Source organism: Schistocerca nitens, chromosome 7, assembly GCF_023898315.1.
Source record: "Schistocerca nitens isolate TAMUIC-IGC-003100 chromosome 7, iqSchNite1.1, whole genome shotgun sequence".
Lineage (NCBI taxonomy): Eukaryota > Metazoa > Arthropoda > Insecta > Orthoptera > Acrididae > Schistocerca > Schistocerca nitens.
The window spans coordinates 308,692,399-308,697,398 of record NC_064620.1 but is presented as its reverse complement, the minus strand read 5'-3'; the positions used below and the strand labels follow the sequence as shown (position 1 = coordinate 308,697,398).

At 55.2% G+C, this 5,000-nt stretch overlaps 1 non-coding gene across 1 annotated transcript in view; it reads right to left on the bottom strand.

Annotated features, from left to right (window-relative positions):
- The window catches only part of LOC126197028 (small subunit ribosomal RNA), a 1,909-nt gene extending 259 nt beyond the window's left edge, over positions 1-1,650 (bottom strand). The window contains exon 1 of the ribosomal RNA XR_007539438.1: positions 1-1,650. This exon is cut by the window's left edge and continues 259 nt beyond it. This is a non-coding gene — a ribosomal RNA (small subunit ribosomal RNA).
- Positions 1,651-5,000: the final 3,350 nt, after the last annotated feature.

Genomic DNA, 5,000 nt, shown 5'->3' with positions numbered 1-5,000 from the left:
ATCCCTAGCACGAAGGAGGTTCAGCGGGTTACCCCGACCTTTCGGCCTAGGAAGACACGCTGATTCCTTCAGTGTAGCGCGCGTGCGGCCCAGAACATCTAAGGGCATCACAGACCTGTTATTGCTCAATCTCGTGCGGCTAGAAGCCGCCTGTCCCTCTAAGAAGAAAAGTAATCGCTGACAGCACGAAGGATGTCACGCGACTAGTTAGCAGGCTAGAGTCTCGTTCGTTATCGGAATTAACCAGACAAATCGCTCCACCAACTAAGAACGGCCATGCACCACCACCCACCGAATCAAGAAAGAGCTATCAATCTGTCAATCCTTCCGGTGTCCGGGCCTGGTGAGGTTTCCCGTGTTGAGTCAAATTAAGCCGCAGGCTCCACTCCTGGTGGTGCCCTTCCGTCAATTCCTTTAAGTTTCAGCTTTGCAACCATACTTCCCCCGGAACCCAAAAGCTTTGGTTTCCCGGAGGCTGCCCGCCGAGTCATCGGAGGAACTGCGGCGGATCGCTGGCTGGCATCGTTTATGGTTAGAACTAGGGCGGTATCTGATCGCCTTCGAACCTCTAACTTTCGTTCTTGATTAATGAAAACATACTTGGCAAATGCTTTCGCTTCTGTTCGTCTTGCGACGATCCAAGAATTTCACCTCTAACGTCGCAATACGAATGCCCCCGCCTGTCCCTATTAATCATTACCTCGGGTTCCGAAAACCAACAAAATAGAACCGAGGTCCTATTCCATTATTCCATGCACACAGTATTCAGGCGGGCTTGCCTGCTTTAAGCACTCTAATTTGTTCAAAGTAAACGTGCCGGCCCACCGAGACACTCAATAAAGAGCACCCTGGTAGGATTTCAACGGGGTCCGCCTCGGGACGCACGAGCACGCACGAGGCGGTCGCACGCCTTCGGCTCGCCCCACCGGCAGGACGTCCCACGATACATGCCAGTTAAACACCGACGGGCGGTGAACCAACAGCGTGGGACACAAATCCAACTACGAGCTTTTTAACCGCAACAACTTTAATATACGCTATTGGAGCTGGAATTACCGCGGCTGCTGGCACCAGACTTGCCCTCCAATAGATACTCGTTAAAGGATTTAAAGTGTACTCATTCCGATTACGGGGCCTCGGATGAGTCCCGTATCGTTATTTTTCGTCACTACCTCCCCGTGCCGGGAGTGGGTAATTTGCGCGCCTGCTGCCTTCCTTGGATGTGGTAGCCGTTTCTCAGGCTCCCTCTCCGGAATCGAACCCTGATTCCCCGTTACCCGTTACAACCATGGTAGGCGCAGAACCTACCATCGACAGTTGATAAGGCAGACATTTGAAAGATGCGTCGCCGGTACGAAGACCGTGCGATCAGCCCAAAGTTATTCAGAGTCACCAAGGCAAACGGACCGGACGAGCCGACCGATTGGTTTTGATCTAATAAAAGCGTCCCTTCCATCTCTGGTCGGGACTCTGTTTGCATGTATTAGCTCTAGAATTACCACAGTTATCCAAGTAACGTGGGTACGATCTAAGGAACCATAACTGATTTAATGAGCCATTCGCGGTTTCACCTTAATGCGGCTTGTACTGAGACATGCATGGCTTAATCTTTGAGACAAGCATATGACTACTGGCAGGATCAACCAGGGAGCTGCGTCAACTAGAGCTGAGCAGCCGGCCGCCCGGGAGTGTGTCCCGGGGGCCCGCGCGAACACGCAAGCGTCCGCTCAATTATTCTGCAAACAGGAGGAGGCTGGGCTCCCCTGCACGATACACCTCGAAACCCTCTCAGGTCCCGGCGGCGCGCAGCGCCGTCCTAAGTACTTGGTCGGGTTCGAGAGAGGCGCAATCGCCCGGAGATAGGCGAGTAGACGCTTTCAGTGCGACCACCCGTGCTCCCAACTGAGCTTGCCGCTGCCGACAGAGGCCCGGGAGCGTGCTGTCGTGGTGTTGCCGGCGGGAGACAACACGCGGCCACAAACAGTGACCGGGCAGCTCCAACGCCAGCGCCACAGAGGGGCAGAGCCCCACTTGGGTGCCAAAGCGAACTCTCCCAGCACAGCGCACGCGCCAACACATCCGCACAGCTGCGATACAAACCACCTGCGAGAACCGCGGGGGCGACCGAGCAGCAGACGGCGTCGCGGCGCCGAGTGCCGGGCGGCGGCGCATCCTCAACGCACACAGTCCTCAATCGGACCAGCACACTGCAGATGTCCACCGCGCTTCGCACCGGGCCCGGGAGGACCCACTTTGGCCGCACGGCGCCGCGCGCTGGGTGCGCCGGCACGCAGATGCGCCGCCTGCCGCCTCCGTCAGCCGGCGCGCCTGCCACTGGGCGCCCCCACCAGCCGGCTGCCGCGCGTGCGCCCACGCAGCGCGCGGCCAGCACGCCGGGCGCCCCCCCCTCACCGGCCGGGGACGGTCCCACCCAGCCACCGCCGCGTATCGCTTCATACCCACATGCCCACTCACGTTCGTGGGTATGACGGGTGTCGCTGAAGCAACCGGTTAATACCTGTACCGATCGTCGATATCAACGATTCACCTCCAGCGCGAACAACCGCGCAACAACGGATTTCCAGTTCATTTGCGTAACTTGGGCAGCAAACGTAGACATCCATCTACATTTGCGACTTCTACGAGTCTTGCATGCCTGGATGTTGTGTGTCACGACGCACTCCATCAGCATACATACACGCTGCGACGTGTGCACGAAAGAACACGTGGAAGGTGGCCAGCGTACGTATGCGAATGCCATTGCACAGCTGCGAAGCGCATTCAACACGCGAACTCCTGACCGACGAGCTAGAGGTGACAGGAGGGGAGGGGGGGGGGGGCGGGGGCGATATACGTCCTATTGCAGTACACAATACAGTGGATAGCGGGACCATGTGGAAAGTAAGCAACACTCGCAAGATGTGAGGGTACGCACCGTAAAATGAATCAATACGCAGAACACCACAGTGTGCGCGAAGTGAACTATGTTGAGATGGTTGCAATTAGGCAACGCTACACGAATTCCTAGATTCATATAACTAACAATTACAGGGCAGGTTAAGGCGCAACGTGGGTTAGGTTAAGGCGCAACTTGGGTTAGGTTAGGGCGCAACGTGGGTTAGGTTAGGGCGCAACGTGGGTTAGGTTAGGGCGCAACGTGGGTTAGGTTAGGGCGCAACGTGGGTTAGGTTAGGGCGCAACTTGGGTTAGGTGAGGGCGCAACGTAGGTTAGGTTAGGGCGCAACGTGGGTTAGGTTAGGGCGCAACGTGGGTTAGGTTAGGGCGCAACGTGGGTTAGGTTAGGGCGCAACGTGGGTTAGGTTAGGGCGCAACGTGGGTTAGGTTAGGGCGCAACGTGGGTTAGGTTTGGGCGCAACGTGGGTTAGGTTAGGGCGCAACGTGGGTTAGGTTAGGGCGCAACGTGGGTTAGGTTAGGGCCCAACGTAGGTTAGGTTAGGGCGCAACGTAGGTTAGGTTAGGGCGCAACGTAGGTTAGGTTAGGGCGCAACGTAGGTTAGGTTAGGGCGCAACGTAGGTTAGGTTAGGGCGCAACGTGGGTTAGGTTAGGGCGCAACGTGGGTTAGGTTAAGGCGCAACGTGGGTTAGGTTAAGGCGCAACGTGGGTTAGGTTAGGGCGCAACTTGGGTTAGGTTAAGGCGCAACTTGGGTTAGGTTAAGGCGCAACTTGGGTTAGGTTAAGGCGCAACTTGGGTTAGGTTAAGGCGCAACTTGGGTTAGGTTAAGGCGCAACTTGGGTTAGGTTAAGGCGCAACTTGGGTTAGGTTAAGGCGCAACTTGGGTTAGGTTAAGGCAGAAGTTGGGTTAGGTTAAGGCAGAAGTTGGGTTAGGTTAAGGCAGAAGTTGGGTTAGGTTAAGGCAGAAGTTGGGTTAGGTTAAGGCAGAAGTTGGGTTAGGTTAAGGCAGAAGTTGGGTTAGGTTAAGGCAGAAGTTGGGTTAGGTTAAGGCAGAAGTTGGGTTAGGTTAAGGCAGAAGTTGGGTTAGGTTAAGGCAGAAGTTGGGTTAGGTTAAGGCAGAAGTTGGGTTAGGTTAAGGCAGAAGTTGGGTTAGGTTAAGGCAGAAGTTGGGTTAAGGGATGGTGTGTGTGGGGGGGGGGTGGGGTGGCGAGGTTCGTTGATAGTGATGGTAGTAAGTGGACGCCTGAGGCACTATCAGATATGTCACGTCAGTTGCACTTGTGGCTCATGGCAGGTGGCGCGCCCGTTCTGTGTTTGTGGCAAAGGAGTGGCACACCTGTGTCTTTCATTCCTGCCATTGTTTATGTGCTGTGAGATGCGGCAGTGTGGTGCTGTTGGGTGCACCCCTGTGTAGGACATGTGTGGGTGTTGGTGGCGTATCTGAGCAATGGTGGTTGTAGGAAGAGTGGGATATTCAGTTTTCTGGTTCGACGTCCCGGTCTGGTTATCATAGTGTGGATGGTGTACTGTGGCCGAGAGGATGCACTGGATGTTGTTCCATGCTGGTACTTAGATGTTGTGTCTGCGTCTGTTACAGGCATAGACTAGTGGGTGATGGAGTGTGTGGGTGACGTGTGGTTGACATTGTGTGCACAGACGTTCAGCATGTATAGGGACAGTTGTATGTGTTATCTATATTCCGATGACTGCGCGTATTACTAAGCACCGCCGTGTATAAGCTTAATGTATGTATAGTCAATGCCTGTTCTATCTCTGTACAGTAGTAGCGGTGCGACTGCACTAGCTAGCTACACCTCGCGGCATCGTCCCCCGGTGTATGGCATATGATTATAAACATTCTGTCTATTAGTCAAAACCGGTGGTGTGACTACGTCACATGTTTGAGGTGGGGGGACGCAACACCGTGCCGGTGGGTCAGGGCTGCGAAACACTTTCCCCACACTGGGGGCTCGGACCCTCATTACTCGTCCCAGTAATATATTGCGGAGCGCACATAGCCATTGCCCAGAGTCTTTGCGACTGCGAGTGCAACGCCCACGGGGACCGACGTGGATGGGGCGGCCC